The sequence below is a fragment of the Cynocephalus volans genome, chromosome 1 (genome assembly GCF_027409185.1).
Source record: "Cynocephalus volans isolate mCynVol1 chromosome 1, mCynVol1.pri, whole genome shotgun sequence".
Classification (NCBI taxonomy): domain Eukaryota; kingdom Metazoa; phylum Chordata; class Mammalia; order Dermoptera; family Cynocephalidae; genus Cynocephalus; species Cynocephalus volans.
In genome coordinates, this window is record NC_084460.1 from 160,563,975 (window position 1) to 160,577,628 (window position 13,654).

Below are 13,654 nucleotides of genomic sequence, written 5' to 3' on the forward strand. Positions count from 1 at the left end.
ATTATATTAAGCACTTAACATATTGCTCTGAAACTGTCTTTCTTGTCGACTGAGTTCCTGAAAGGTAGAATGTTGTCAGGTTATTCTTTAGATCTTATACCCATTGGTGTGTATCCCTCCAGCATCTTGTTGGGCACCTTATCAATGTTAAATATATAGATAAGTGGATTCATGAGTGGAATCAGTGTTCAATCTGTTGTACGGCTTTTTTAAGATAAAAGAAAAGATTAGAGCCAGGACATAGAACATTCTTTAACATTTGAAACACGTTTTGTAACTTACTAAATGTAATAGAGCATATGATGGAGGTTAAGAAAATACTCCAACTCGTGGGTAAGACACAGTTGGCCTAAGCCAGCAGACAAGACCTGTCATAGCTTCATGTAAAGACAACAAATGCAGTCCTCTCTCTTTCTTACATAACTCAATTTGTGTCAAAGATACTTGCTCTGGACTGAATTGTGTCACCCCCAAATTCTTATGTGAAGTCTAAACCCCAATATGACTATATCTGGAGATAAGATCTTTAGAAAGTAATTAAGATTAAATGATATCATAAAGGCAGGGCCCTCATCCAGTAGGAGTGTGGCTTTATGAGAAGAGGAAGATCTGTGTGTATGTTTGTGTGTGTGTGTGTCTATCTGTCTGTCTCTGTCTCTCTCTTTGCCATGTGAGGATACAAAGAAAACCAAAAAGACAGCTCTAACCAGAAACTGAACATGCTGGTAACCTGATGTTGGACTTCCAACCTTCAGAAATGTGAGAAAATAAATTCTTGTTGCTTAAGCCACCTAGTCTATGATATGATGTGACATGGTAGCCTGAGAAGACTAATGCAGCACTTTAAAGGCAACCACTGTATGAGGAGCACAGTGAGGGGCCTTGCGGAATACATCAAGATATATGGTAAAATAGTTGGCATCATAAAGACACTTACAAGGGGAGACACGATGACTACACCACTAAGAATAATGTGTGTGTGGCACGGGGTTGCAGGGTCAACAAAAATGATTCAACAAAAGCGGGTAAACAGAAAGCCAGGGAAAACGTTCATCAAGAGTGTGACACCATTAGAGCCGGCAAGAGGAGCATCTTTGAGCTTTCTGACTCCCAGGAGCCTCCTGGTGCTCCTTAAGAAGCAGGAAAAAGGTTCTCAGGTGCCGTATGATAGAAAAGATGTTCAAGAAGACACATACGTTTATGTCCATGTATGTAACTGTCCAGCTACAAAGGAATAATTCTCTCTGCAATGATTATGGACTATTTCATTTTTAAAAATCAACTCTTGAAATTGCAACCAGAGCAGACGGTCTGTTTTTGTTTTACAGTGACCTCACACTGTGCTTTCAATCCAGGTGTTGGGAGAACAGAGCTGACAAATCCTGCGCTTTCGAGACTTTAATGATGCCCAGAGCTTTCATTTTCTTTTACACACTGACAATGGAAAACATGGTCTCCTTATGTACAACATAAAACCTAATAAAGTATCCAGCTGTTCCTTCCCTGGTGATTCCTGCTGCTTCTATCTGAGGTACAGTAATGTCAAATTTTCATGAAAAGGGATAGAAAACATACTGTATAATTGTACCATACTAGAATACCCATAGTGCGTTTGCCATTTTCTTTGTGTCTGTCGTTATATATCAAATACAAGCACGGAGGCTTTATTTCCCAGTGGCCTAAACCTAGAAGATAATGCATATTCTTAATATACAGTGATTTCAACATTGTTCTCTCTTGCAATATTCCAAGAATATGCTTTCTTTTTTCTCTTTTATTCTTTTCTGTCTCAAACTACAAATGCATCCATTTTTGATAAATACATAACAAAAGGAAATAGAAATATATTTATAATTATTTTAAGACTTTTCTTAATCAGAATATGCATGCTTACTTGTGTTGCTTTAGGTGCTAAGCTAGATTATAATAGTCAATATTACATTTTTCCAGCACTGTCATATGTAATTTAGAAGAGCCAGTATCTATAAAATGTTAGTATTCTCTTAGGTAAAACAAAGCCTTGAGAACTATTTAAAAGTTTGAGGAAATTACTTTTCATTATATGACGTGTTGCTGCCTCACCAGCCACAAAATGTCACTTCCCTAGTTCCCATCGGCCACTGGACTTCGAATGTCTGTGGGCAAGCTCAAAGACCCGCTGGCAGTAAAATAAATTATACTTAATGGGTTGAATACTGTAGGGTTTAAAGGGTATGAAAAATATAACTAAGTAAAAGGCTGTTTCAAGAAAATTAAAATCTATAGTTAAGATCTGGGCATCTTAGATATGGTAGATTCCTTTGTGACTGAAGAAAAGGCCAAATATGTAATGAATTCACCTCTGCTCTTATCAGTATCCCCAAAGTGGGAAGTTTTGGGAATTAACCTCTTGTACACTGGTGCTGAAGCGATGGGGTCAGTAAACCTGCTCTGTTAAGGACCAGAATGTAAATATTTTAGGATTTGTGAGTCATATGGTTGTAGTATGAAAGTAGCCATAGACAATACGTAAAATAATCAACATGGCTGTGTTCCAACAACATTTTGTTTTGAATACACAAAATTTAAATTTTATATAATTTTCACGTGGAACATGAAAATTGTGGAACATTAAAAAAATGGAAAGACCATGCTTAACTTGACATTGGTCAAATTTGGCCCATACACTATGGTTTGCTGTTCTCAGCTCTATAATTGACAATACCTCAGAATCAAAGCTGACATTTTTTCCAGCCTATATATTTTTGGAATCACCAAAATTGTTAGCTACTGATTTTATATCAAGCTTTTACTAGCTTCCGTATGGAATGCATTCCTAGAGCTGGATATAAGTGGTATTATGATTAGTAATTAGTCTGATATAACCTGGAACTTTCTGGTCAACACCTGATAGAGCTGATTTAAAAACAAAAGCTAGCCAACAAAAAGGACTTAAATGAACTTGAACATATGGTTCATATAAACAGGAACAATCCGAACCGGTTCTTTTGGTTAATCTATGTCTTATGCCATACATAAAATAGATTTTAAATATATTTTTGAAAATGGTGATTTGTCTTATATTCGAATTTTACCTTATTTTTCCAGAGAACACAACAGCACAAATTGGCAATGAATATTAATTTTTAAAATACAGCCATGAACTCCTAAGATTATTAAAGAATTGGAATCACTTACCTAATTGAGAAACAAAGGACCAAGTCATGTGGAATCAATCAGCAATCACAATTTCCGAATCCATGTTAGAAGACATGAAAGAAAAGGAGACAAAATAATTCGGTAAGATATTTTATTCAGAAAAGTGACTTTACACAGTCATATTACTAATTCTATTGCTAAGAAACCACCAGCGTTTGGAAACCCAACACTTTTATTATTCTTTTATTATTCTCATTACCACTTATTACAAAGAAATGATTTTAGAAATATCTGATAAAAACATGTGCAGCACTTATATTATACCTAATATGAATTGAGCAATCTTACCACTTAGATAGCAAGCAACATAGGACAGTTTTGAAAATGACTTGAATGAAATCTTTATCTGAATATCAGCAGGCAAAGGGCCAGGGTAGAAATTACACAATGAGAAGGAAATTGAACAATTCAGATATGTTTATGGAAAGCTTGCAACTTGGGGGCATCTCATTTGCCATCAAATAAAGCTGTTATTCATGATGTGCAGCAACAATAAAAAGTAGCTGTCTGGTATAAAAATTTTGCCAGCAGTGCAAATTCAGGCAAATAAGCAGTTTTCAAATAAATGCATTGAAGTGGAAAGAAAAAAAAAAAAAAACTATAAAATGTTTGTGTGTTGTTTGCCTGCTTCTCCAACTCCTTCTTTAATATATATTATGGTGCCTAAAGCCAGTAATTCATGAGAAGGTCATTATTCCCTATAAATATATGTTTTAGTTCTATGAAAAGGCCATGATAATAATGGCTTCCTCTTGCATATCTAAAAATCTCATAGATTTTAAAAGGATACCCAATGATACAAGAAAACTGAGAAATGACTTTTCTTTCATTTCAATGGACTTGCTATATTGACCAAGGTCATTTCTTGAATTTTGAGGCACACTGATGTTACCCACTGATGCAAGTTTCACTACGATTTCCTGTTGAGCACATCAACACTGTTCATGCTTCAAAGTTATACTTTTGAGAAGGCTGAGATTCAGTACGTAAAATGTGCTTCCACATCAAGAACACAGTAAAAAATACCCAGAACTTTCAAGCTCACCACACTTTTCTTTATTATCTGAGCATTTCAACATCTTTTTTGGTTGAAATTATCTGCATAGACTAACTATCTGGATAACAGACTCATGCTCAAATTATCTTTTCTCTTTTTGTCACAGTCAACATTAACCAGGCTAACTGCAGATAATGTCTAACTCTAACTTAATCCTGAATGTGGCTACATATGGGATAACACCACACCTGTTACCAAAAAATAGTTAACTTTTTTTGTCTTTTTTTATCTTTTGCCAAAAAATTAAAGAAAAGCTGTCTCCTTGTCCTTATCTCCTTCACAATAAAGTACGTACATTATAAATTATTAAGTAACCAAAGAAAAAATAATTTAAATAAAATGCTTTTTGTCTGAAAGCAGCTCAGTTATTCTTTCTACCAGAGTACTCCTCTAATATCTAGAATTAAATAAGCATTTTGGGACGGTATCAGGATCTCACTTCTAAAGCTGTTTCTATTATTAGATATACAACTCCAAAATTTTAAAAAAATTGTCAATACATGGGCTTTATTATTATAGTTTCATTTATAAGTAAAATATGGAATCTAACAATTATTTAACCAATTTACTCAGAAAAGCAACAGTTCTAAAAAAAAGCATTTCTTTTTTTGTAAGTATCAAATACCTCATCCTAGTAATTTTCTTTTTTTTTTAATCCTAGTAATTTTCTTGACCTATACCTAAATATATTAGAATTTTTAAAATATTTATTATTTATTATAGATACTTAGTATTCGAAGCATGTTCAAATTGACATTTTAATTCAATAGCTGCATTCGGTGGTTCCTTAAAGATCTTTGTCTGCCTTTTTTTCTCTTTTTAAAAAGTCTAATCAATTTTTAAAAACAATCGCCACACCATTGCCTTATTGCTGTGTGTCAACCATGTCTGTGTGTTTTGCTTTCTTTAGAAATTTTTATTTTTAGAGTCATCTGTCAGAAAGACATGAGCTTAGCCTTCTCGACACTCATGTGCTCCTTTTCCAACCACTCTCTAGTGAGGTCATGGTGATCTTGCCTGAGATCTCATGAACTACCAGATGTGGGGGTCTGAGCAAAACTAGAAAGAGCAGATGTTATCTAAAAAAACAAAGTGCCCTTTCCGCAGAAATATCCCAAATAATGAAAAATAGAAGAAACCCAATGTAAAAAACGCTGAGGTAAAATTCTTTCTCCAAATAAAAGTTTTTCTTAGTCACCCTGACCAAAATAAAATAAAAGCTCTAGCTTGTATTAAACATTTACAACAGGTTTGTGGTACCCCTTTTCTGATGCCTGTTTTTTAAAACTTAGCTTTAGAATTGGAAAAAAAATACAATTTGTTTTACCCAAGCATATTATTACTGACCACAGTTGTTTATTGGAAATACGAAAGTTCAGAAATATTTCAAGGATGCTGGAATTAAACTCCAACCGATACTTACAGATTTATTATTTAGTACAACAAGTTTGATTATGTTGATTTGTAGAGCCAAGTTTGAAGGTTTTCTGCCAAGGAAACAGAAATTTGACTAATAAAATGATTTGGAATAAATGGCTTTTACTGACTATACATATGTTCAAAAAACTGTGTCATTTCCTACTGAAAAGTAATCCAAAGGTTTTTTCCTTAATTTTTGCAATGTGTTCCTAAAAGAAATGAATTCATTACTAAGATTAGTGAATGCCGATATGATCCCAGAGTCAATTAGCTTTATAGTATTCTTATTTAATGTTTTATGTGGGCCTAAAGCAATAGCATATATGGGCAGAAAATGTAATTTCTGAGTTAATTATTAGGTTCAAATAAGATAAAGTAATAATAAAGGAAAAACAATGAATGTATAATGTTATCTCAAAACTAATGTTTTTTTGTTATGATAGCGTTTTTTGGAAAATACTGTGAAGTCAACTTAAGTTCAGGTGACATAATACATTCAACATAAAAATGAATTTTGAGGGATCAAACACACACTTTTGAACTTGAGAAGCCATTAAAAAAATAAGCTATTTTCCTTTTTGTCATAACCATGAAAAGAATTGGCTGCCACATTCCTGGCTTAATATTCTTGGGACTAATCTTAGGAAAGAGATCTCATTTTTCTTAGAGCAAAGTTTTTCTTTCCAAAGAAGAAAGCCATGTACCTTCCAATTGTGCCTGCCCTAAGGGTGGAAAAAGGCAAACTGCTCATGTTTTAAAAGAAAAGAAAAGACTTTTTAAGACTCTTAAATTTATCTTTGTGACAGTGTCTCTTTAGAAATATTAGTTGATATTCTAATTGGTAGAAATTGCTGAAGTTCATTGAGAAAGTGAACAATTAATTTCTTCCTGATATAAAATAAGCCCCTTATATTATCTGAACCAAACAAAAGTGTGAGGAAATTTCATCTCTTAGAGACTGTCTCTCCTCCTTTCCTTTATTCTCAAACTTGTGTTTTCAAGAATTTGTTAGATGCAGAGATCACTTCATCCTGGAGACATACCAAACTCAACAAAAATGAAACTTGTCTATCCCTCTTTCTCCTCACAAATTTTTCACATCCTTTGTTTCGGACCTTGGTAAAAGGCATCACTTATTCATTCAGAATCACAAAATATAAAACATGCATTCATTCACTATTACCTTTTTTGCAATAGCCTTCATGGACTCCCTGCCTTGTGTCAGATACTGGTATGGTTCACCAAGCTTAGGGAGGGAAGACAGAGATCTTTCTCTGTCGTGGCTGTCCAAGGTTGTAGAGGAAATGCCCCCTTCTCCTCTTGTCAGCTACTGTCTAATGGAAGGCTGTCATTCATTTCTTCGTGGAATATTGCTAAATTTCCTAATTGTTCAACATGCCAACAGTCTCCCCTAATCCTAGTCTATCCACCGCAGTGCTACTAGGATTATATTTCAATTAAAGGGGGAAAAAAAAGGGGGAAAAAAAAGGAGAAGAGTGAAGAAGAGGAGGAGAAAAAAAAAAAGGAAGAAAACAAGAAAAAGGAAATAAGGAAGGTTGGAAGGGAAGGAGAAAGAGATACAGAAACAAGTAGCTGTTGACTTCCTGTTGCTTATGGGATAAAATTCACAGTGTTTTGTTTAACCTAAGAGGCCCTTTTCACTCTGCCTTCTGTCTGAACTATTCAGCCTCACCTTCCATTATGCCACACTGTTCATCATGCTCCTGAAAGACTGGCTCTCGGTTCACCAACAGAGCCCCCACGAACCCTTCAAAACACTGCCTTTGTGCAAGTAGAACTCTTTGTCCACCCAGTCCTTTTTCTTCACCAGGAATGCTTCTGTTCATTCACCATCCCATCTCTAAATCCATCACTTTGAGTCCATTCTTGACTTTCCCAGGCAGCGTCCCTGGAACCTCCATGCCTTATATTCCATCCTCCTCTTAACAGGCTGTTAATAGAGCACCTCTTTTGTACTTAATGGTACCTTGCATATATCTCAATTATCACAAGTTCCACAATTTTTGTTTATGAGGTTGTTTTCCCATCAAACCACGAGGGCTTGATTACCTGAGTACAGTATTGGTTAGCATTACGATGTGGCGTTGTCTGTCTTTGCTGACACACCTCTCTTCTACTGTAGTGTGAGCTCTTTAACACCAAGGTTGCCTTATCTAACACATAGTTAGACTCAGTTGCCATTCAATAAATGTTTGTAAATTATTTCCTTTGTTTCTTCCTTCTTCTTGGTGCCTACTCTGAATGAGAGAATGACCCAGCACTTAGTAGGCTCTACGTCTAATAAATTCAACAAGTGAGAGCTGTTACTTATGATCATATGTACCCAAGTAGGAGGTGGGTCAGTTATAAATGGGCTTGGGGTGTGTGGTAAAGCAGCCAACCTATGGGAGAGAAGAGAGGTGGAAAGTCTTTATATCCCAGTATTAAGCTAAATACCATCATAGTTGTTTTTCAATTAAGTATAGATATAGACATAGTTATAGCTACAGATACATGTGAAAATATAGACATTTTTTGGCCTCTGTAAAGACAATTTTTCCAGGTGTAAAGTATGATCAGCTATCTGCTATAGTCAAAATCATAAACTATGTGAATATTAACATGTGTACTTAAAAAAACTTTGAAGAGAACCCCAAATTGTCACTTCAAGTTTTAACTCCTTTTTTGTTTGTGTGATCAGTATTTTTGTGAAGGTCCACCTTTCTCACCTACTGCCTTAGACTTGAAAATGTCCAATGTAATGAAAGACATAACCTTACAAAATAGATATGCATCTTGCTCATACAGGGAATGTGGGTTGTGCAGAGTTTTCAGGACCACAGGTAAATCTGAATTATAGGACTTAATAATTGCGACCTTAGCTTCAGGTTTGTGTCTCACTAGGACACACACCATCAAAAAACAATTCCAGAAAAATAGCTTGTGTCAAGTTTTTTTCCATCAGGCTTCAAAGTATCTGTCATTCCTTCAAGCACTACTGAAGAGATATTGCCTTGTCTTCTGCCAAGAAGTCTGTTACATAGTAAGGAATAGCCCAGTGTTTTAGGGGTGCCTGTGTATGCTAGGGAATGAGGAAGGGAAAGAGGAAGAGAAACATACATGTGATGTATGAATGAATGAAAGCAGTGAATGTTTCATCTTATCCTGGGCCTTGGAGGAAAAAAAAAAAAAAAAAAAATCCCTCTGCAGGCCTGAAAAACGATAGCAGACATTTAATGGATTGGATTCTATAGAAAAGAAAATGAGTGCCCGAAGCCAAGCACAGGCAATCTGGGACAGGTACACCGAAGATGTCACTGGAGATGACATTCAGCTTCATATGGGTCATCAGTGCCCAAGGCAGAATTACACAACTGAAATGTCTCTTTGGCCTCTTCTCATTTTCTGTTCCGCCCAAGATCTCTGGGCACCTTTCTTTCTCCTTGGCTGCCTATAGAATCTAAGTATAGCTGAAAGTTCTAAAAGTATCACTTCCTACCTACCAATCAAAGCTCTCACTCCTCCAGGATGACTGAGTTAATCTAGGCATTAGGAGAAAAGCACCTGCAATTTCTATTAAGAAAATTCACCTTAAGGTATAGATGTGGGCAGGAGAATGGGTGTTAGATTCTGCCTCTTTTTAAAAAAGAGCTTACTGTAAAATCTGAATAAACTTATCAGTAGAAAACTTAGGACTGATGCTCTAATCAGGGAAGCTTGCTGGTTTCCCCTTACCTATGCTGGATTAATGCTCTTTCTATCCATATTTCAGAAGAAATTGAAAACAAAGTGTATATTTTATTTCTGAGAAGTTCCCATTTTAATCCAAGCAATGGGTAATGACTCTAAAAAACATAATGTGATGATTTTCATTACCAAAGGAAGGAAACAGTTATACAAATTACTCTTTGTTTTGTATAACACATTCGATTGAAGGAAGTTATAACAATGTAGTGGACACACATTCCTAAAAATGTAAGCATATGCGATGGTGGGATTGGAACACTCACTCACTGGCAGGTTTGTTTTCATGAGTCACTGACTTGTTACTGTTGATTATAATAGTGGATATACTTTTCTTTTTCCTAAAAATTTAAGCATATGCACTGGTGGGTTGGGAACACCCACTCACTGCCAAGTTTGTTTTCACGAGTCATGTGGGCTGTTACTGTTGATTATAATAGCAAATATACTTCTCTTCATAAACATATGCACTAAAATTCAAATAACTAGTTTATAACAAAAATATAGGCATACATTTTTTTCATGTAGATATTTTCCCTTGAAAGCTCTGTACTTGTACTGGCCTTCTGTTCATAGTGATCAATCTAATGAAACTAAAATCTAGGATTCTTTACCATTTTAATTGCATAGAAGCAGAAAGCTTCCTCTCTAAGAGTAAAATTAGAAATATAGTAGAAGAAATGGCTGAGAAAATTTAGGAACAGCCAGGTTTAATTAAGGTGTCTGGGACACCGTCTTAGAATGCATGATTGAGTCAACAAATCTAAAGCTATAACCTCTTCATTATTAATAAAATGGCTGAAGCTGGAATATGACCAAGCCTCAACTGAATCCATTGTAATAAACTGGCTTAAGCTAGCACAGCCATAATCACATGCATTGTATCCCGTCAAATAATTCTTTTTAGGGGTAAAAAAAATAAATAAATAAAAGTGTTTGCACAGAGTATGGAGAAGAGGAGCCTGGAAGCAATAATTTAGTATATTTCACTCAACACCAACCAGGAATGGGGAAGAGCAAACCATCAGAGACACATCTCTTGAACAAAGTGAGGAAGGGCATTCAAGTTTTTCATGAGCTGGGTAAAATTTGCATCAAGATTCTCTATCTTTCTCTGTTTTGACCTGGTATTCAGCAAGCAACTCTCAAATAAGGAAAACTGTGCTAACACTAATATTCATATCAGTACCTAATACTGATTATTAATTTCATGTCATACAAGAGAGCTAAAGTGTTTACAAGCATTATCTCTTCTTATCATTATGATAACACAAGAAGGTACAAATAGGTCCTATTCACTTTGCAGTTAAGGCCCAGTGAGGTTACAACTATGTCAAAGATACACACTAAAAAATTGATGGGATCAAATTCAAGGCCACAGAGCTCAATTCCAGAATTTATAACCACACACCCCATAAGTACCTGTCTGGAAAAGGCACCCACAAAGATGAGGACCAGACCCAATCATAAAGACACACCAACATTGGCCCACCTGGACAGATTCAGCTGGCTTATCTTCTACCAAATCTCTGTGTTAAATTCCTACGAATTTAATAACTAAAAGTTGGTCACAAAAAATTCACATGAAAACAAAGACAAGAGAAAATATATTACTGTTTTTTTTCATTTTAAAAGTACCAGGCAATAGATGTGAAAATGCATTATGTCTGTGAATACAATATGCAACACAAGAGTTGTTATCTGAATAGCAATAACAATTTAATTTCTATTGTAGGACTTTCTCAAGCCACTTCAGAATTTTAAAATACAGATAACAAAGAATATCAACAGCTATAACAATACAATATCTAACTAAAAAAAAAAATAGCTATTTCAAGCTGGAAAATGCAGTGATAGTAATCTTTAGTTCAACTGAATAACTGGAAAAATTGACATTCTTTCAACCTCAGAAAATTCTGATGTCAGATCTGTAAGTTTTTTTTTTTTTCTCCTTTGCCTTAAATATGTAAAATTTAGCTGCTAAAAAGCTTGTTGTTGTTGTTGTTGTTTTCGCTATCAAGTAGAAATATGATTACTGATAAAATTTGATACGGCTCTCCCGGGCACATAAACCACATCCAAGAAAATACCCAGCTTTATTGTTTTTCAGTCGACGCAACTGCAAGTGTCCTCAAAATGTCATCAACAATAAACTGTAAAAGGCTTCACATCTCCTCATTAAACAGTCTCCCTAAGGCACCAGGCTGTAAACAGAAATCGCCTGGTTCCTAAGATGGCCTTTATGAATTCAGACATAGACGTTGGCAGTTTTGCTAAACACAAAAGTTTATATTTTGAATCCCATTTATGTAGCACTCAGTGCACAGTATGTGGAAGCAAAGAAACACTCTGGGTAATTACCATATTAATGGGCTTAATATTTTTCTGTCATACACTAAACATCTACTGAACATTTTAAAATCTAGATTGGAGAATGTGTACTCCTGATGTCCTGGGGCTCTTTTCTTGTCAGATTCAAAAGCTTACTTTCAAATAATAGAAGACAAAGCTAACTTATCACACTGAGTTACAATCTACATCATACAGAATACCATATGATTCACCTTTTCTTTAAAATTGAACGAATCAAGTCAATCAAATATTGAGAAAGAATTTCACCTGGCTGTTTAATTTCATGTTGGAATTTAGAATTACTAACATAAAAAAAATACTTTATCAAATAAATAAAGAATATTACTGAAGCGGAACAAGAGAGTGTTCAGTAATATACCTCCATGAAAAATAAGCAAAGTGTATATAAAATGTGATCAGATGAAAGCCCACATTTCTGTGGCTGCCTTTCAAGACATTCTATTATCTTCCACCAAATATTTCATTCTTTACTCCCCAGCCTGAGCCCTTCACTCCAAACTGATCTTCTAATAATCCCCTAAACATACACCATAAATGTCCACCTCTATTCATTTGTCTAGATAAGCCTCTTTACCACACCCCCTGAGCTCACTCATAACAAGCCTGCCACTCAAGTGTAAATATGATCTTAACAACATACTGAGTGATCATTAGATGAAAAGCATACCACATTCTACATCATTATCTGATACAGGATAGACGCTGAATGCAGAATAAGTGGTACCCAGTAATATGCCTTACATTTGGATTTTGAAGTTGAGTGTGGGTGCAAGTGGTTTAATTTTATACTGAGACCAAAAAAAAAAAAAAAAAAAAAAAAAAAATTTGGCAAAAGTAGCAAAAGTACTATCTCAGTTTGGATTTGTCTCATGCTAAAGTTCACACTCTTTAACCTCACTAAATTTCCATCATCCCTATGAATGCTTCCTTCAGAATCATAACCTTCAGGATTGTGAGAAGTACATGAAATAACGTGTCAAGTGCAGTAAGCTACATACGTATTAGCTACCATTGTTTCTGTCACTGTGCCTGCCCCCACGTGACTCTATAAAAGTAGAGACAGGTTTAGTTAAGACAGTCAGTGTATTCTGACAAATTATGCGGTATGCTTGAACCCACAGATTGACTGTACCAATTGGCTAAATGCACATCACCTCACAGACCCTGTGCAAAGTGTAAACCTGGCCGGACCGTCTTTGCTGAGAGTCGCTGTGGTCTCTTGCTTCAACAGTGCTTGGATGGAACCCCGCACCCCCGCCAGCCTCTCAGAGCCAGCGCCCTCCGACCGCCCCTGCCGCCACCTGTCCTCAGTCGCCGCTGTGGGACCGCGTCCGCCCCTTAGGTGCGCCAGAACTACCCCCGGGACTCGGAGCCCGCCTTCGACCGCCAGATCGACCTGGAGCTGCACACCTCCTACGCCTACCTGTCCATGTCTCACTACTTTGACGGCAGTGATGTGGCTTTGAGGAACTTTGCCAAATACTTTCCTCATCAATCTCATGAGGAGGGGGAACACGCTGAGAAACTGATGAAGCTGCAGGACCAGTGAGAGGACGGAATCTTCCTTCAGGGTATCAAGAACCCAGACCGTGAAGACGGGGAGAGTGGGCTGAATGTAAGGGGGTGTGCATTACACTTGGAAAAAAGTATGAATCGGTCACCACGGGAACTGCACAAACTGACAAAAACGACCCCCGCTTATGTGACTTCATTGATACGCATTCCGAAGGAGCAGGTGAAATCCATCAAAGAATTGGGTGACCATGTAACCAGTTTGCCCAAGACGGGAGCCCCTGAATCTGGCATGGCAGAATATCACTTTGACGAGCACACCCTGGGACACAGTGATAATGAACGCTAACT

The 13,654-nt window shown here is 36.2% G+C and overlaps 1 protein-coding gene and 1 pseudogene across 1 annotated transcript in view; one reads left to right on the top strand and one right to left on the bottom strand.

The window, feature by feature from the left end:
* Positions 1 to 13,654, bottom strand: part of ROBO2 (roundabout guidance receptor 2) — a 600,911-nt gene that overhangs the window by 315,442 nt on the left and 271,815 nt on the right. The gene's annotated exons all lie outside the window — the stretch shown is intronic.
* Positions 951 to 13,652, top strand: LOC134387140 (ferritin heavy chain-like; annotated as a pseudogene).